The 21,152-nt window shown below is 41.5% G+C and overlaps 1 pseudogene; it reads right to left on the bottom strand.

Annotated features, from left to right (window-relative positions):
• Window positions 1-240: 240 nt before the first annotated feature.
• LOC128364332 (myosin heavy chain, fast skeletal muscle-like) lies at window positions 241-20,637 on the bottom strand (annotated as a pseudogene).
• Window positions 20,638-21,152: the final 515 nt, after the last annotated feature.

Below are 21,152 nucleotides of genomic sequence, written 5' to 3'. Positions count from 1 at the left end.
TAATATCCTCGACCTCCTCCACCCCTATGGTCTTCTTCGGTCCCATGTAGCCTGTTGTTGTTGGCTCAATGTGTCCCAAAACTTGATTAAAAGTAACTTTTCTCACCGAGCTTCTCACCGAGCTTGATGCCATATGCATAAACACAGCCTTAATGATCAAGAAAACAAAAAATGAAAAGCCAAAAATGTCCTTAGTGAGGCACCAAGGGTTAAAGAGAAACTAGAGAATAAATATTGTTATATTTTGAGGAAAATGTTTATTGAATAAACACAGTGTAAGAAGACAATGAAACAGCTAGTTCATATTTTATGAACTTTGTCCAAAGGCTCCAAAAGGACGTCTCTTATTCAGCATGTTCAGCCTAGAAAGAAAACAAGAAAGATGATTCAGTATCTATTCTTAAAATAAAAAGTAAATTATAATATTTGTAAAATATTATCACATGTTTACCTTTCCATAATCACAGCTTTTAGCTCTCAGCTTGTTGACCTGGGATTCAGCAATGTCAGCACGCTCCTGAGCTTCCTCCATCTCATGCTGGACCTTCCTGAACCTGGACAAGTGAGTATTGGCCTGCTCCTCCTGCAAAGGTTTGGAGTTGAAGTATGTTGTATTTTTTAATTTTACATCATATTAGTATGTTTTCTTTCAGTCATTTTTGATTTGTGCAACATTTTTGTATAACAAATTACAACACATTTGACTCCATTTGATTCAGCCTTGACTTTGAGCTGCAGCTTATCCACCAGATCCTGAAGTCTGTGCACATTCTTCTTGTCCTCCTCAGTCTATACAAAAGAAGCAATGTTACTGCACTATATAGAGAGACATTTTCAAAACCAAGAAATCGTGATAGTTTTTAGTTAAATCCGAATTTACCTGGTAGGTCAGCTCCTTCACTCTCCTCTCATATTTGCGGACTCCCTTAACAGCATCAGCTCCACATCTTCAACCTCAGTTTCCAGTTCACAAACCTGTAATGTGATGATGCATAGTATATCAAAACCTTGTAAAGGAATTGTTGCAGTGAGAAAAGTGAATTAATTCCATATATTAAAAGTGTGAAAGTGTGATTAACACCATGAAGCAGATGTATTGAGAGCATACCCTTGACTCCAGTTTCTGGAGCTGCTTCTTGCCACCCTTCATGGCCAGGTTCTCAGCCTCATCCAGACGGTGCTGCAGGTCTTTGACTGTGACCTCCAGATTCTTCTTCATCCTCTCCAGGTGAGCACTGGTGTCTTGCTCCTTCTTTAGCTCCTCAGCCATCATGGCAGCCTGAAATGATGGGCATCATGCATAAACAAGTGTTTTGTGAAGTGAATGTGCTGTCTTTAAAGTTAAGTTAAATAAGTGAAATAATAAGCTGCTTCTTTAGTGAAAAACAGACAAGCAAGACAGACAGATGAACGCATGTTGCTGAATACTTTTTGATACGCTTCTGCCTTGGAGACTATTTGTCTTTTTACAAAAAAACAACAACAGAGGAAACCAGTAAACACAAGAAAAGTCAAGCCTTGTGTCGTTATTGGAGGACTCATTGTATGTTAGCTGGCTGTCTAGCTTTGCACAGGACTACGCGCTGCAAGGGCAGTACAGTAAAAAGACAAGAGACCGGCGGGCTCAAGCATCAGAAAACAATACTCAGCAAACATGAGTTTACGTTCAGGAAAGAAATATCTTAAAAAACAAGCCACTACACAGCAAAAAGAAGCTAGTGGAGAAGAACAGGCAGAGGTTGTAGATCAAGCAACTGAGAATAAAGTGCCTCCTCAAGCTTCTGATGCTAAGTCACAGTCATCTAGAGCATCCAGTAGGCACTCTCAGCAACAGTCTCTTCATCAACAGTCTCTTCAGCTACAAAAGCCCATGCTAAGGCAAAAGCTGCCTGAGTTCAACTAGCCTACGCTAAAAGAGAAGCTGACGTGATGAAGCAGAGGGCAGATCTAGAAGCAAGCATGCTAAAGCAAAAGGCTGACTTCGACGCTAGTCTTCATCTACTCAAGTGCCAAAGAGAAGTTGCTGCAGCTGAAGCTGAGGCTACAGCTTATGAGGAAGCTGAAGCTGAAAGCGAGGATCTCCATCAGCTCCCTGATGTCGAAGAGGAACCCCTCAGTGCAGTGCAACGCACTAGCGAGTACAGTCTGAGTTGGTTTTGCAGGAACAGCCTTCAACGCATGTAGCTGAGGAGTCATATGAGGAAAAAATAAAGGAACTGGAAATACATGATATTAAACCAGCAATTTCTCGCAGCATACTAAGCAACACACAGCCTATTTACAAAGACATGAAGAAAGAGCCAACAATGAGTACATATCCAAGTGAGACTTACCCTCATAGTAATCCAAAGCACACAGCCAATCCTGAAAAAGAGTACTTACCAGACCCTAAAGGTGCACAAGACTTTGCAAGATATCTCATCCGGAGAGAAATGGTGAGTGCTGGTCTTCTGCAGTTTGATGACAAACCGGAAAATTATTGGTCATGGAAAGCCTCTTTCATAAGTGCCACTAAAGACTTGAATCTGTCAGCCAGGGAAGAACTGGATCTGATGACAAAGTGGCTTGGAGCTGAATCGTCAGAACAGGCAAAGAGAATTCGTGCAGTGCATGTCCTCAATCCCTTAGCAGGTGTCGCTATGGTCTGGCAACGTCTCGAAGAGTGTTATGGGACTCCTGAGGTCATCGAAGACGCACTGCTCAAAAAGATTGAACACTTTCCGAGGCTGACCAATAGAGATAATGTTAAGTTGAGAGAGCTAAGTGACATTCTCCTTGAACTGGAATGTGCTAAGGAAGATGGTGCTCTACCAGGGCTCTCATATTTGGATACAGCCCGGGGGATAAAGCAAATAGTGGAAAAGCTCCCTTATAACCTTCAAGAAAGATGGATAAGCTTTGGAAGCATGTACAAGGAGGATTACAGGGTGGCTTTTCCTCCTTTCTCTGTCTTTTCCAAGTTTGTCCGACAACAGGCAAAGATAAGAAATGATCCGAGCTTCACTATATCCACCCCCAGCAGTCACACTCCTGTCAGGACCGAAAAACCTGTGAGGTACACAAACAAATTCTCTGTGGCTGCACATAAGACAGACATCCCCGCAGAGTTGTCAGGCATTCAAACCAGACCTACTCCTGCTCCAGTCTTGAAGAAATTGGAGGAACCAGATCGGCAGTGTCCGATACATAAGAAGCCACACCCACTGAAAAAATGCAAGCTCTTTAGAGACAAATCCCTAGAAGAGCGCAAGGCATATCTCAGAGAGAATCGCATCTGCTATAGATGTTGTGGGTCTACTCAACACATGGCAAAAGACTGTAAGATAACTGTCAAGTGCTTTGAGTGCAGCAGTGACAAACATATTGCAGCATTGCATCCGGGTCCTCCTCCTCTTCCTCCTGTAACCAGACAGAGTGCTGTGGCAGATGAAGATGACAGCGGGGAGCAAGAGAACTCAGTCTCTTCAGTCACCTCCAAGTGCACAGAGGTTTGTGGAAATGTGGACAGTTCACGTTCATGCTCCAAAATCTGTTTGGTGAAAATATATCCTGCAGGAGAAAAGGAGAAGACGATCAAGATGTATGCAGTAATGGATGAACAAAGTAATAGGTCCTTAGCCAAGACAGAGTTTTTCACACTCTTTGGAATTAATGCTAGCTCCACCCCATACACCCTGAAAACCTGTTCTGGGAAATTGCAGACTGCAGGTAGGAGGGCCGCCAATTTCGTCATTGAGTCCATGGATGGGAAACTGCAGCTTCCTTTACCCCCCTTAATAGAGTGTGACATGGTGCCAGATGATAGGACAGAGATCCCTTCCCCAGAGATTGCACACCATCACCCTCACCTATGGTCAGTTGCTAACAAGATCCGACCTGTGGACCGAGATGCTCCTATCCTTCTGCTCTTGGGGAGAGACATCATTAGAGTGCACAAGGTACGTGAGCAAATCAACGGGCCTCACAATGCACCTTATGCTCAGCGGCTAGACCTTGGCTGGGTCATTGTAGGTGATGTGTGCTTAGGGACATTTCACAAACCATCAGAGGTCAACGTCTACAAAACAAACATACTGCCGAAAGGTCGCACATCCTATCTCAAACCTTGTCCAAATAGTATCCATGTCAAAGAAGACTACAGTGGCATGACACAGCATCACAGTTCAACCTTTACTGCATGTGAGGAGAACACAAGTCTCATTGTGAATACAGACAGCCTAGGGTGTTCAGTGTTTGACAGGTCCAAGGATGATGACAGACCAGCACTATCCATTGATGACAAAGCTTTCCTGGCCATCATGGATGCAGAGGTCTACCAAAATAAAGGAAACAGCTGGGTCGCTCCTTTACCTTTCCGCTCTCCTAGACGACGTCTTCCAAGCAACAGGGAGCAAGCTTTGAAACGACTCTGCTCACTACGGAGAACTCTGGAGAAAAAGCCAGAAATGAAAGACCACTATGTCAAGTTCATGCAGAAGATGCTGGACAATGATCAAGCTGAGCCTGCTAAACTTTTGGACGAAGATAAAGAACACTGGTATTTGCCGACGTTTGGAGTATACCACCCACAGAAGCCAGACCAGATACGAGTTGTATTTGATTCAAGCGCTGAGTGTGAGGGTACGTCTCTCAATGATGTGCTCCTAAGTGGACCAGACTTGAATAATACCTTGTTGGGAGTTCTTTTGCGGTTCCGTAAAGAACCCATAGCCCTTACAGCAGATGTGGAGCAAGTGTTTTATTGTTTTATTGTCCGAGAAGACCACAGGGATTATCTCCGGTACCTCTGGTATGAGGATAATGACATCAGCAAGAACGTGGCCGAGTACAGGATGAAGGTCCATGTATTTGGGAACAGCCCTTCACCTGCTGTATCCATCTACTGCATGAGACGAGCAGCTCAAAAAGGTGAACAAGAACATGGTGCCGATGCAAGACAGTTTGTGGAGAGGCAGTTTTATGTTGATGATGGTTTAACCTCAGTTGCCACTCCTGAAGAGGCAATAGACCTCCTCACAAGAACCAGAGAGATGTTAGCGGAATCTAACCTGCGACTGCACAAGGTGGCATCAAACAGTAGCCAGGTAATGGAGGCTTTCCCAGCAGAGGACCGTGCCAAGGATCTGAAGGATATGGACCTTGGAGTGGATCCTCTCCCTCTTCAGAGGAGCCTTGGGCTCTCCTGGAACTTAGAAACAGACAGCTTTACTTACCTGGTGTCCCAAGAAGAGAAGCCTTTCACACGAAGAGGTGTGTTGTCGACGGTCAACAGTTTGTATGATCCCTTGGGCTTTGTAGCCCCTGTAACAATGCAAGGGAGAGCATTAGTCCGAGAACTGTCATCTGAACAGAGTGAGTGGGATGCTCCTCTCCTCCCAAAAAAGGAAGCAGAGTGGAACTTATGGAAGGGCTCTTTAAAGGCCCTGGAAAACCTGCACATACAGAGGTGCTACATACCTGTTTCACTGTCTTTGACACAGAGAAAAGAACTGTGCGTCTTTTCAGATGCTTCCACAGTAGCTATAGGAGCTGTGGCCTACTTGAGAGCTGTTGACACTGAGGGACAATATCATGCTGGATTTGTCATGGGGAAATCAAAATTGGCCCCTCGCCCTGCCCACACCATTCCACGTCTAGAGCTCTGTGCAGCTGTGCTGGCTGTTGAACTATATGAGCTGATCAGAGATGAGATGGACATTGAGGTAGACGCTGTGAAGTTTTTTACCGACAGCAAGATTGTGCTTGGTTATGTACACAACTCTACAAGAAGATTTTATATGTACGTTTCCAACAGGGTAACTCGGATTAGAAGATCCACACACCCTGATCAGTGGTACTATGTGCCAACAGACATAAACCCTGCAGACCATGCAACCAGGTCTATGCCAGCAGATCAACTCCAGCACAGTAACTGGTTCTCAGGTCCGGCTTTCCTGTATCATGATAAAGCAGCGGAGACATCCGAATCCAATCTCTTTGCCCTCATTGATCCTGAGGCTGATGATGAGATTCGTCCTGAGGTGACTACTCTGGCAACCAAAGCATCAGAGTCCCAGTTGGACTCACAACACTTTGAACGATGCTCAAGCTGGAGAACACTCTATCGCACCATAGCCAGACTCATTCATGTTGCAGCAGCTTTCAAAGGAAAGACAGACAAGACAGAAAGGAAAGGATGGAAATGTTTCACAGAAACGTCCAGCATAAGTGAGCTTTCACAGGCCAAAGCTGTGATTATTCGTTCTGTCCAGCACAAAGCTTTCAAGGAGGAATTTAAATATGAAAACACACTCAAAAAGCTCAATCCGGTTGTGGATAAAGATGGTTTGCTTCGTGTCGGAGGCCGTCTTTCTTCTGCTGACCTGTCAAAAGAAGAAAGGCACCCACTGCTTATTCTACACACCCATCACATAGCCACTCTACTTGTGAGACACTTTCATGAACAAGTAGCTCACCAAGGGCGACACATTACAGAAGGAGCTATCCGAGCAGCCGGATACTGGATAATTGGAGGCAAGCGTCTGGTGTCTTCTGTCATCCACAAGTGTGTTATCTGCCGCAAACTGCGAGGGAAGATGGTAGACCAGAAGATGGCTGATCTGCCGGCTGACAGACTCACTCCTGAACCGTTCACCACTGTTGGTCTAGATGTCTTTGGGCCATGGACTATCACGACCCGTCGGACAAGAGGAGGATGTGCTGAGAGCAAACGGTGGGCTGTGCTCTTTACATGCATGTCAACCAGATCGGTGCATATTGAACTGATTGAAACTATGTCAACAGACAGTTTTATCAACGCTCTAAGAAGATTTTTTTCTATTCGTGGTCCATCCAAACTTCTACGGTCCGACAGAGGGACAAATTTTGTGGGAGCTTGTAAGGAGTTGAACATAAACACAGAGGACACAACAATCAGGAAGTACCTTGAGGAGAAAGGTTGCTCCTGGGTGTTTAATCCTCCCCATGCTTCTCACATGGGTGGCTCCTGGGAGAGGCTCATCGGAGTCGCCAGGCGCATTCTGGACGCAATGCTGCTTCAGACAGGACCAACACGTCTCACCCATGAAGTCCTGAGTACTTTCATGGCCGAGGTGATGGCGATCATCAATGCAAGACCCCTTGTGTCTGTATCCACTGACCCAGATATGCCTACAGTGCTCACACCTGCAATGCTTCTTACTCAGAAAATGAGTGCTATTTCTGCGCCTCCTGGGAACTTTGGCACAGGTCAGTTGTACAGAAAGCAGTGGAAGCAAGTACAGTGTCTTGCTGACACTTTTTGGAAGAGATGGAGGGGAGAGTATCTGTCTACTCTACAAAGCCACAGGAAATGGACAAAAGACAAACCCAATGTCAAAGAAGGAGATGTTGTCTTATTGAAAGACAGCCAGGCCTACAGAAATGAATGGCCAATGGGACTGGTCGTTAAGGCCTTGCCAAGTGGTGACAAGAAAGTTCGCAAGGTAGAGGTGCGGATTGTGAAGGACGGGACAGCCAAAGTGTTTCTTAGGCCAATCTCAGAGATTGTTTTGCTACTTTCAGAGACTCAGTGAAATGACTCTAAGTATGTTGCTACCAGAAGACATTCCCCTTCAAGTTGGTTGTATAATTAGTGATATAATGTTATTATATCAAGCGGGGAGTGTGCTGTCTTTAAAGTTAAGTTAAATAAGTGAAATAAGTTATTGGTTAAAAAAGTAAAATGTGGGTGTTCTGTTCGTCAGGTCTCAGAAATAGCGTCAGAGTGAGCGCTCTGTTCTATATGTTTTTTATTGCATCTTTGTAGCTTTCCTGCTAGTTTTAGCTGCTTCTTTAGTGAAAAACAGACAAGCAAGACAGACAGATGAACGCATGTTGCTGAATACTTTTTGATACGCTTCTGACTTGGAGACTATTTGTCTTTTTACAAAAAAAAAACAACAGAGGAAACCAGTAAACACAAGAAAAGTCAAGCCTTGTGTCGTTATTGGAGGACTCATTGTATGTTAGCTGGCTGTCTAGCTTTGCACAGGACTACGCGCTGCAAGGGCAGTACAGTGAAGTTGAATTTTAGAATAAAGAAGACTATGTAAACTCACATCAGTGATAGCCTTTTTGGCTTTCTCCTCAGCATTTCTTGATTCCTGAATTGAATCGTCCACTTCACCCTGAACCTGTACAAGGTCAGACTCCAGCTTCTTCTTGGTGTTCAACAGGCTGGTGTTCTGAAAATTTAAGAAAGTCACTTTTAATTGTATGCTATGTATACGAAAGCTGGTATGTATACTATATTCATTCTGTATAAAGGCATTTTCTTGTTAATTATTGAATATAAACCTGAGAGTGAAGCAGTCCAACACGCTCACTAGCATCAACCAACTCCTGCTCAGCCACTTTGCATCCCCTCTCTGTCTGCTCAAGAGCAGATCTGAGCTCCTCAATCTCAGCCAACATTCGGCCATTTCTGCGCTCCACCATGGCAACCTGCTCCTTCATGTCTTCCTGTCCTCTGACAGCATCATCAAGGTGCAGTTGGGCATCCTGATAACACGTGCAAGGGTAAAGACTTAACTTTCTTTGCTCTGTAAGATTTGTTTATTCATTGATCAGACAAAGCTCACCTTGAGCTGTCCCTGGACGTTCCTCAGTTGTTTCTGAGACTCAGCAGCCTGCCTATTAGCATGACTCAGCTGAATCTCCATCTCATTCAGATCTCCCTCCATCTTCTTCTTGACTCTCAGGGCATCATTCCTGCTCCTGACCTCAGCATCCAGAGTGCTCTGCATGGAGTCAATGACCCTCTGGCTGTTCCTCTTGATCTGCTCCATCTCCTCGTCCTTTTCTGCCAGCTTCCTGTCTACTTCACCTTTGATCTGGTTAAGTTCAAGCTGAACACGGAGAATTTTGGATTCCTCATGCTCCAGTGTACCCTTAAAAGAAAAAGTTGAACATACACTTAAAGGTTATTTTCTCAAAAAATCAAGAAAAAAAAATCTAATTAATACATGCAATTTAATGAAGCGGTCTTTTTGTATTGTACCTCTGCTTCCTCCAGGGCTGACTGAATTTCAGTTTTCTCAGTCTCTATTGTCTTCTTGGATTTCTCTAGCTCATGGATGCTCTTTCCAGTCTCACCAATCTGTTCAGTCAGGTCTGAGATCTCCTCTGTAGCATATTAAAAGCCAAAATTCAGTGCAATTAAGTATCTACATTTTATGTAGAAACCACATTTTTCCACCACAAAATGTCATGACCTACAGCTACAGAAGTCAAGGAAGAAGCTGTATAATCACTACAATGATGAATTAATATTACTTTAAATATTGTGGGATTGACTTACGCTGAAGGTTCTTGTTCTCTCTCTTCATGGTCTCCAGATGATCCAGAGCCTCCTCATAAGAGTTCTTCATCTTGAACAGTTCAGTGCTAAGAGAGCGAGCCTCCTTCTGGGCTCCTACCAGCTCTGCCTGGCCCTCCTCATATTTCTGTTTCCATTCTGAAAGGACCTAGAATTATATAGATTAAATACAATGATTAATTACCAAGATCATTTTGTATTTCATTCAAACCAGTGTGGTTTTGAGTTCCTGTTACCTTATCAAAGTTCCTCTGCTTCTTGTCAAGGTTGGCAGCCAGAGAATTAGCTCTTTCTACATCAATCATGAGGTCCTCCACCTCACCCTGTAACCTCTGCTTGGTCTTCTCCAGAGAGGCGCACTTTGAGTTCACAGCCTCAATGGACTCCTCAGCATCCTGCAGACGCTGGGCAAACTTTTTCCTGTAGTGAAGAATTTGTTTGTTGATAGTAAAATATGTGGAATGTTTTCCGGAGAAGCAAGCAATTGATTGGAAGACTAATTTAAAATGACTTTCTTGGACTCCTCCAGCTCCTCAGTGCGCTGGATAGCATCAGTCTCATATTTGGTTCTCCACTGAGCCACTTCACTGTTTGCCTTGGACATTCCTCGTTGCAGCTCAGCTTTAGCCTCTTGCTCCTCCTCAAACTGCTCTCTGAGCAGATCACAGTCATGGCGGGCTGATTGAACACCATGGGCCAGGGCATTCTTGGCCTGATGAAATGGAACACATATTTTACTGACCCAGATGTATCACAGAAATATGTAAGTATTATTGAAGTACCATAGACATGGGTTCTTTAAAATAAAACATTTATCATTGTGTATTTCACTAAAAGAATTGACTTTCTGACAATATTTTTTACCTACAACTATCATTCAACCCCTTTAACTGTCCTATGTCTGTCTTTGCAATATCTAACCCTTTAACAAAGCATTTTCTCAGTAGTTATTACTTGGCCAAACAGAAATGAAGTTGAAAACAAGTTAATATAATGAGGCAAATTTTAGGTAAAACAAATGTATAAATTAACTTCAATTTACTCTCTATTGTGTCCCTATGGAGTACCCAGTTCCACCAGTAGGCTATTAAAATCGAATAATAGGAGATAAAAGTGCTTTATACCTTCACTTCCTCCTCAACATGTCTCTTCAACTCCTCAATCTGTTGAGTGTAAGCCTGTTTGCCCCTGGTCAGCTGGGAAACAAGAGCATCTTTCTCCTCAAGCTGGCGAGAAAACTCACCTGAATGACAAAATGTTAATGAGTCATTAATGAAAATGATCATATGTGGTTTTTATTACTAGTTTTGATCACATGTGACTCACCATTCTCTGTCTGCAGTCTTGCCCTCTGTGCATTAATGTCATTCAGCTGGCGCACATTCTCATCATTTTTGGCCTTAAGCTCACTCAGCTGGTCCTCAACAGTTCTGCACATTTTTTCCAAGTTACCCTATGAAAACAAAACATGATGTATTTAGAAATATTAACATGAACAAAGCAAGTGTTTTGCATTTGTCTAAGTTGGAGACTACTTCATAATTATCGTAGAAAATCCATATTTATAACCATAATAACAGCCAATATTTCAGTTATAAACTTACTTTGGATTTAGCTACAGCCTCCATGTTGCTGGAGAGATCATCAATCTCCATCTTGTACTCGCTCTTCTCCTTCTCCAGCTTCTGCTTGACACGCTGGAGGTTATCAATCTGCTCTCCCAGCTCTGCGACACTGTCGGCCTGCTTCTTGCGGAGAGCTGCTGCGGTAGCTTCATGCTGGAGGGTTGACTCTTCAAGATCACGGCGCAACTTCTGGAACTCGGCCTCACGCTTCTTGTTCATCTCAATCTGAGCAGCTGTTGCTCCACCAGCTTCCTCAAGCCTCTCACTGATCTCCTCAAGTTCCCTGGAGAGGTCAGCCCTCTGCTTCTCCACCTTTGCCCGAGCAGCCCGTTCAGCCTCAATTTCTTCTTCCAGCTCCTCAACACGTGCCTAGGTTGGATGATCCCAATATAAAGACAGCTTGTTAACTGAACACACTGTGAGCAGTGGTTTTTCAGTCACAGAGTATAACATTCATATGAGTATAACATTCATTTCAAATACTAACCTGGAGCTCCTTGATCTTCTTCTGAAGCTGAGCACCAAGAGACTGTTCATCCTCAATCTTGCTGAGCAACTGGCTGGTCTCAAACTCCTTCCTGGAATAGGAAAAAGGTATTGCTGTTGTATTGAATTATGGCAATTAATCAATGTAAGGATTAAACATAAAAACAGAAAACGTACTTCTTGATTTTCTCCTCAGATTGCTGTTTGTCATTCTCCAGATCCATTATGGATTCCTGGGACAGTTTCAGATCTCCCTCAAGCTTCCTCTTGGCTCTCTCAAGGTCCATACGGAGCTTCTTCTCTTGCTCCAGTGATCCCTCAAGCTTTTGAGATGATATTATAACGTTCATATTAAATAATGTTTTGAGTTGTTATCACGGAATGTCGATTCTCACACACAAATTAACAATACAGATATGTTATCAAAAACAATGTTTCCTCACATCGTCCACTTGTTGTTCCAGCTTAGTCTTGGCCTTGGTCAGAGTGTTGACTTTGTCTTCCTCTGCCTGGAGATCATCCAGTGTTTGTTGGTGAGCCTCTTGGAGGGCTTTCTTCTCCTTGGTCAACTTGGCAAGAGACTCATCTTGAGATGCCATCTCCTCTGTCAGGTTTTTCACCTGAAAATGTTGGGAAAGGTGCATTATTTCCATCACTTTATACCCATATGTTTGAAAGCTAACATCAAATACACTGCCTTTAAAAATAAATAAATACAGGATTAAAATGATTCCAACCTTGTTTTCTGTGGCATGTTTCTCCTTCTCCACTTTAGCCAAGGTGAGCTCCAAGTCATCAATATCTTTCTTCAGCTCAGAGCATTCATCCTCCAGCTTCCTCTTCTTGCCAGTCAGCTCAGCATTGATTTCCTCTTCATCTTCCAGTCTCTCAGTTGTCTCTTTGAGTTTGGCCTCAAGTTGGATCTTGCTCTTAATCAGGCCTTCACACCTTTCCTCAGCATCTGAGAGGTTCTCAACTTCCTACAGTATATTTTAACATACAGTAAATTAATGGGCAATGTATTCTCTACATGTACATGAATAGTTTAAGGGTTAATAAAAATGTTAACTACAATATTCAATTAATGGAGTGTGGATATGGCAGAGTCACTCTTACTTTCATATCCTACTTACCGAAGCCACTTGCAATTGCAGGTCATTCTTTTCCTGCAGCAGGGAAACCATCTTCTCCTCCAGCTCCTTCTTCTTGGCTAGGGCAGTAGCCAGGTCTGTCTGCATCTTCTCATAGTTCTCCTTCATCGCAGACAGCTCCTTCTCAGTCTCAGCACTCTTCAGAAGAGGCTTGATCTTGAAGTACAGATTCATCCATGGCCAGTTTTTCACATTCATGAATGAACGGATATTGTACTGAATGGAGAAAATAGCTTCCCTGGAAAATTAATACGAATTAAATGTAACTTTTCTGTAATGTTATTTCATTACAAACAACAAAAACAGCTGTTATGAATAAAACAGTTCAGTCTACTGTATGATAATCCTACCTCCTCTCCATCATCTTTACAAACTCTTTCCTCATGAGATATCCTCTGCTGAGAGCTTGAGTCATGGTCACCAGAGCAGCCAGTTTTTCATCTCTCATCTCCTCCAGAGCACCCAGCAGACCAGCTTTAAAGAACACCTGTGTGGTTGTTTGAAGGGACTCAGTAATCAGCATTCACTGATACAAAGGGATGTATGTACATACCATATCTTGACACTGTTCATAGAGATTAACCTTTGTGTGTCCAAACATGTATTGAGTGTGATCCACGTCAATAGAGCCTAGCAGCTTCTCACTAGCTTTCTTGTTGTCAATGAACTGTCCCTCAGGGATGACGCTGGCATTCAATACTTTGTATCTACAGGAAAATATTGTATTGTTACTTACAGTGACCCCACACCTTGGCGAACTGTTTTTAACTCAACTGAAATCAACTAGATTTGCTTATATTAAATTATATCACCTTTGCTTGAAGTCACCATAGAGGATTCTGCTGGGGAAGCCCTTTCTGCAGATTCTGATGCCTTCCAGCACACCATTACACCTCAGCTGATGGATGACCAAGAAGTTCTCCATAAGACCTGAAAGTTCCAATATCATATTCAAAATGTTTTTTTCATTAATGTGTCACATTCAGTGTGCAAGATTAGGCCAGGTGCTTCTTACCTGGGGTCTTTGATTCATTAGGAATGAGGCAACGGACAAAATGAGGGTGAGTGCTCCTCAAGTTGGTCATCAGCTTGCCCAAGTTCTCCTGTGGCTCAGAAACATAAGAAAATGGCCAACAGTATTTCAAAATTATGGTTTTAATAGTTTAAAGTATGAAACAATACATACCCTGAAAAGAGCAGACACAGTCTGGAAGGAACCACCCTTCTTCTTCTTTCCACCCTTGCCACCACCACCACCAGCAGCAGGCTCTGTTTTCACAAACATTAAATTTAATTCTAGGATCTCTTTTTTAAGTTTTCTCTGTGTCAACTAATTGTGCGTGATTATACATGCATGTGCGTGATTATACATGCATGTATATATTATTACAGAATAGTCAGCAGCTATATTCAAGGCCTGAACCAAGTGTAACAGACACATGGTTTCTTACTCCTCACTACAAACATAGTGAATGTCGTACAACATCATAAATTGCGACTGATTAAGCTGCTAATAGCTAATGTAAATATCATCATTGTTGATCACTTTCTTGTACAGGCAGTTGTAGTGAATACGACATCAGTACTGCTCAGAACATCCTCTGGTCAGAGTCACCTTTGACCCTCAGATGAGGAAATTGAACCAGATCTGATATAGAGACAAACAGGGTCTCTCTCTTGGACAAACAAAGATCCATTAACATTCCATGGAGCAGAATGAGTCGAATAGAAGGCTTTGAGCTAATGGCAAGGGGACCATTAAGTGATAATTCACTTTGTAAGAATGAGCCAGTTTGTCCCCTCTTCCCATTCTTCCGGTCATAAGGTTTAACCCGAGGCATGGAAAATGGCTTTTCTCACCCCAAACCCGGAGACTCTGGTCTTATGAGGGGTCTCATGAGAAGCTTGTAAGCCATCCAGTCTTCCATGGGCAACCAAGGGTGAGCAGAACTACATAAAGTAACGAAAAACAGACGTGGTGTCTCCTTCGGACGTCATAATTTATCAGAGAGACTCCTTCTCCTCAGAGAAGAATCACACAAACAATGGTCGTAAACTAAAAGACACATTCCGGACTTCCCCCTCTCTGTGTCTCCTGAAACCACACAGAGCATGAAAGGGAGGAAATTAGTGTTAAATACTCAAGTAAGAACATCTTAGTGAAAAGTATGGTTTAAACAATACCAATTACTTATATGATTATCAATTACCTAAAGAGACCTCCACTGTAACAGCTATTACAGCGATCATAGATAAATGTGTATTTGGAGAACTGTGATTAGACTTTCTTACTTTAGTTTACTTACTTACTAAATTTTGGTATGAAAATGTTTGTTTAAATGTGAGAAAGTGTTACATTGATGTTATGCTTACATTTTGGTGATAATCAATTATCTATCATGGAATAAGTAGAATAACTATGTGTTATGCTTGACCATATTATTCCTCTTCAGTTTTAATGAATGGCAGCTTGATGAATCCAGCTGATGTCATATTAATAACAGAATAATACATCCTGTGTTCTGTGTCAATAGATTATAGTATGCATTTTATAATCAGGATTAAATACTGAATGAATGATGATGATGAAAAGTTTCATGATAAAAGCTGGAAATTAGATCCTCAGAGTGAGCTCTGATGAATCTGATTGGCTGACACACAAACCCTCCTTAGGGACAAAAACCAGCTGCACGCTGACCCTCTCTCTCTCTCTTCCCTTTTGGTCTTGGTCTTAGCATGACCTGAACAGGGCTCTGCGACCCGAACCAGGGGTCCCGCTCTGTCCATCTTTTCTTTACCTCACACATTCTTAGTTTAATCTTTAGTTATTCTTTATCTAAGTTTTCTTAAGTTTTGTAATCTTGTAACTTTCACCAGCAACGTCTAGAGAAAAGGCACGTTAAGTAAACACGTCATTAAGTTTTACATCCAGCCTGTTTTTGACATTTTTGATGATTTTGACGCTGAGATCTCTCCAGAAAGTGAGCTAGTTAAATTAGACCCTTCCTCCATCTTTCATCAACCTGAGAGAACTTTTTGGGCAGATAAACGTCTGTCAACCCTACGACTCATCATAACCGAGAGGAACAAAGTCTGCCAGCGGACAACGACCGGAACCAAGGCAGTCTGACGAAAAGGCCAGCCGACCCGGACATCGAACCCCGCCCGAATCTGCGATGCTGTCTGAGATCTTCCACTTGGTGTGCGTACGCGGTTCTGAAAGACGGACAGCTGAAACCCTCCACGGATGAAAGTAGGATCCAAACATTGCATTAATCAAGGGTTGATGTCAGATCGAGTAATTCAAATTTCCTTTAAAAGTAAGGCTCAGTAAAACTTATAGGCTAAGTTTCTTAGTTTCCACATAATTACATATCTTTTATTTAAATTCATCATTCACCATCATCTTTCATTCATGTCGCTATATCAAGCAATCTCATGAATTCATATTGCATTGTATCATCACATTTATTTATACATCATTTATTAGTAGTGTGTAGTTAATAAAAGCCATAAAACCCAATCAATTGTGTATGTCTATTCTTTGAAGTGATACAGGGGATCTATTGAACCGTAGAGCCACGAACTTTAGATATTTGACTGATTCAGAAATGTATTGATTTATTAATTATTATGATTTATTGATTTATTAATTGGCTAATCAAACAACCAATTAAGTAAAAATCTTTTCCTTCATACAAAGGTGGTGCCCCTTATTACGAAAGCTATTTTCAATATCTTTAAGATACCTATTCCGCTACACAGTAATAGAAAACACTTTTTAAAATTGTGGTTAAAAAAATGTAACGTGTTTTTGATAGAACATATCAGCTGTACTGTTACTCAGAGTTCCTGATCACTCTACTCAATCTTATTTCGCACCTTCTCCACCATGTTTTGCATACAGTAAGCACAGAAGTTTGTTGGAGGCCTTCTGGTAGAGCTGGATAACTGAGTCATTCAGGGGGTCCTTGTTCTTGTCCAACCAGCCTTGGATATTGTAGTCAACTGTACCAGCATAGTGAACCAGGGAGAAGTGAGCCTCAGGCACACCCTTTTTAGGCTTTGGCTTCTCAAAAGCCTTGGTCTCGCCAAGATGCTGATCATGCAACTTGTTCTTGAAAGAAGTGTCTGAGGCCTTGGGGAACATGCACTCCTCTTCAAGGATGGAGAAGATGCCCATTGGCTGAGAAAAAAAATCACACCAAAGGTTTAACAGTGGAAGCAAACATGATTTAACTAGAAAATTTAGCAATTTCATAAGAAATTGCGTGTGGGAGCTGCAAACTGGCAGACGCATCCCTCGCAAACTGCCAGATGCAGCCGCTGCCACCATTCCTGTTATTGCTACCTTCACTGCAGATTTCTGTTGGAGCAGCAATTATTCAACATTTTGTGGCGCCACCTACAGGTGAAGTTTCATTAAATACCACAAAGGTGTTCAATATCCTCATCTGTACAATTCTGCTGTCATCATAGAAGGTTGACATTAAAAGATATGGAACTTAATAAGTCATATGTTGGTGTTTCACTAATGGCCACAAGGTGGGGCTATTGGCTCCATGTTTCACTATATCGTACACATTGACATGGAGAACTAATGTACCAAGTTTCATTTCATTGAAGACAACAGAACTGTAGGAATATTGTGTTATAATATTACAGTAGCGCCCCCATTTGGTAAAATTGTATCAAATATAATCAAAATTACATAATGGTACAGTGCCACCATGTGTACAAGATTATCAAATTTGGTGGCGATCCGAATCGGCATTGAAGAGTTATTGATCGTTAAATGCATCAGGCCACGCCCCCAAAAGTTTGCTAACCAATTACGGACAAACGGTAAGGGTTACCAAAAAATGAAGATAATAGCTATGTTCGGGGTCCTCTAAACATGTTGTGTACCGAGTTTGATGAAGATTGGATGAAAAATGTGCCAAAAGTAGTAAAAAATGTATTTTTCAAAAAAATCAAAATGGCGGAAAAATTTTCTAGACGCAAATGGGCGTGGCCTATATCAGTCTACTTGGTACCATCCAAGGAACACACTGTGCAAAGGTTGTTTGAATACGCCTTACGGTTCATGAGTTATAAGCCAAAATGTAAAACATGTAATAACTGACCACATGGTGGCGCTACAGATCATTATTTACAATATGTGAAGCATTTGCTCATGGGCCACCTGTAGTTGAAGTTTGAACACTTTAGCACTTTTACTTCTTGAGATATGAGCTTTCAAACATCGCTCCCATTGACTTTCCATTATAAATTTTAATGTTTTAAAAAATTATATAAAATCAATGGAATATGTTAGCGATATGAAAAGTAATAGCACACATCTCCTTATGGATATGTACAATTTGACATTGAAACGAAGTTGATACGACAAATCGTGTAGGACTAGTTACGCTACGAAAAACGGCGAAATAATAATAATAAATAATAATAAATAAAGAGCGAAGATAACATAGTGTGGGAGCTTTGCAGCTCCCACACAAAAAATCACTTTGATTTGATTGACTACTGACCTTCTCAATAAGCTCAATGCAGGCAGCCAAGTCCATACCAAAGTCAATGAACTCCCAGACAATGCCTTCTTTCTTGTACTCCTCTTGCTCCAGGACAAACATGTGGTGGTTAAAGAACTGTTGCAGTTTCTCATTGGTGAAGTTGATGCATGATGAGTTGCAGAGTTGCTGTAATTATGGTGACATAATGAGTCATAGAAAAACATTGTTGACATGATGCAAACTCAAATATTTTTCAGATCACCCACATCAAAGATCTCAAATCCTGCGATATCCAACACTCCAATGAAGAACTGTTTTGGCTGGTTTGTGTCCAGCATCTCATTGATACGGATGACCATCCACAAGAACATTTTCTCATAGATAGACTTGCACAGAGCACTGACAGCATTGTTGACCTAGAAATAAAGATTTTAGAATCATCACAATCATATTTTTTTGTTAAAATGGAGATATTGGCATTTTATTTGTTCAAATATTGAACTTTCTTTATCTTACCTGTGGCACAGTCTGACCTTTGGTTACCATCTCATTTCCGACCTTGACTCTTGGGTAGCAAAACCCTAACCCAAAATGTCAATAGCAGTCTACATTGTAAATGAGGAAAAGTTATTGGTATTTAAAAAAAAACTTCCCGGTTGCATTAAGCATGCAAGATATACTTAACTAAAATGTTTTCTTACATCTGTTGCAATGAACTCCTCCACATCATCAATGCTCTTCACAGTGATTTCACCCTGACTGACCATTGGGTAGTCATAGGGATTGGTGGTGATCAGAAGAGCCTCTATAGGCGCACAGTAAAAATACACATCATTGCTTGGTTTTGTCTCTGGCATTATTTAAGTTTCAGTGTCAAATTTTCAAAGTCACATACCCAGGAGCTGAGGTTGGTGGCCAGTCATCAGCTGATAGAAGATGTGGTAGCTCCTTTCAGCAGACAACTGGAAGGTTACACAGGACTTCTCCAGCAGATCTAAGAAAAATAAATTTAACCAGAGACTGTGTGATGACTCTATTTCAGTTTAAAACTGTTACTTTATCAAAGATATGACACTCCAGATGAATCTTGATTCACATCATGGTTGAAAATGAAAGTTTCAATATCAGCTGAAGCCAGCTTCCCAGAAGAGCCAAAGTGGATTCTGATGAATTTACCCTAGGGAGCCAGATCATTGATAACATCAGCTTTTGGAATTTCGCAACAATATGTCTTGAGATGTTCCCTGGATTACTTACAAAACGAGAGGAGTTGTCATTCCTCACAGTCTTGGCATTACCATAGGACTCCAGCAGAGGGTTGGCTGCAACAATTTGGTCCTCAAGGGAGCCCTGCAAGAGAGGATTTGAGTTACATGGGCTAAACATTCACATTAACTTTCCTCTGACAAACAATTTTATATTAAACAACCAATGTACCTGCATCTTTCCAGGGGTTGGCTCAGCCTTCTTGCTTCCAAATAGCTGCAATTGTTGCAAAGTACTGGATGACACGTTTGGTGTTGACAGTCTTTCCTGCACCGGATTCTCCACTGGGGTATAAGAGACTAATGTCAAGATTCTGCTTTATTATCATAATATGATTTAGCATTACAGTTTCTGCTATACTTACGTGATCAGGATAGACTGGTTTTCACGATCTGAAATAAAAAACAGACATTTCACATGAATTTCTTTTTTGTAATTTCCTCAATAAGCTTATGTGTAAGCTTAATTCTACATGACTTAACACTGCTAACTTTAATTTTACCTGTGTGCATGAACTGATAGGCATTATCAGAGATGGAGAAGATGTGAGGTGGTGCCTCAATCCTCTTCTTGCCTCTGTACCCTCCAACAACTACAGCATCATACACAGGAAGCCACTTGTATGGATTCACAACAACACAAAACAGCCCAGAATAGGTCTGTAATAGAACAAATAGAAAATAAACACAGTATTAACATTTAAATTCTCAGATATAAATACTCATTGCATTAGTTAAGTGGAAACTTACGTAGATCATCCATGATGCAAAACGCTCTTTGAGGTTATACAACACAGTAGGCTCGTTGAGGTGGGTCATCATGACCATGTCCTCAATTTTATCATACTTTGGAGGGTTCCTGGGAAAGATTTCATCTTCTTTTACAGTAAGTGTCTGGAAAAAGAGAAACAGTAAAGGTGGTTTACCTAAGATTTCTTTTTCAAATTTAGAGTTCATCAGATGGATGTCCTTGTCAACCACTGTGTTAGTATGAACTTAAAGCCACTACAAAACACCCACATAGAAAAGTGTCTTCATTGGAAATACACCTACTTCTTTTCCATCCAGAGTCTCAATGGTGGCTTTGCCACCTTCTCTCTTCACAAGTTTACCCTTGACATACATTTCTTCCTTATGCACCACAAAGAAGGAAGTTTTGGCATCAAAAGGAGCGGCTTGAGCCTCAATCCTTTCCTTCTCTGGCTTCCGGAGGTAGATGGCTGCCGGGCCATAGCACTCCATCTCTGCGTCTGTGCTCATGGTGGCACTTTAGTGGAGACTGAAAAGATCACAGAAATATCAGCATAATGCAGAAATGTAAATCTTGTATCCATCTGACGTTGGAGATTTGACATGCTTTACCTCAACTGGCTCCAAAAAAAGATGACTGGTACAGTATTTGATGGAGTGTCAAGATGCTATAAAAAAGATGGTGAAACATGAATACAATTTTTTTTTTCAGTTTGTTTTTCTCATTTTAAATCTTACTTGCAGAATGTCAGTTTAAGAGCAGTCAAGTGTGGATATCACAAAACGTATTCACTTAACTAATAAGTGCCAGCTGTACTCAGTTCATTATCAATTTTCAAAACTGACTTCCACAACCAGAGAAATAGTGCTGCTCTTAATGGTCACTTAGTATACAGTATGTGTTGAGACAGGGTATGTACTGGATGTAACTAACTGAGTATTTCAAATTCAAACATTCAAATTGTTTTGAAATAATGTTGATATGCCATGAAATTCCATGTGAATGTCGCCTGAAACAAAGATAA

This window comes from Scomber japonicus, chromosome 9 (assembly GCF_027409825.1).
Source record: "Scomber japonicus isolate fScoJap1 chromosome 9, fScoJap1.pri, whole genome shotgun sequence".
In the NCBI taxonomy this organism is placed as follows: Eukaryota; Metazoa; Chordata; class Actinopteri; order Scombriformes; family Scombridae; genus Scomber; species Scomber japonicus.
Note: the sequence above shows the minus strand (reverse complement) of the source record. Positions and strands in the feature narration are given on the sequence as shown.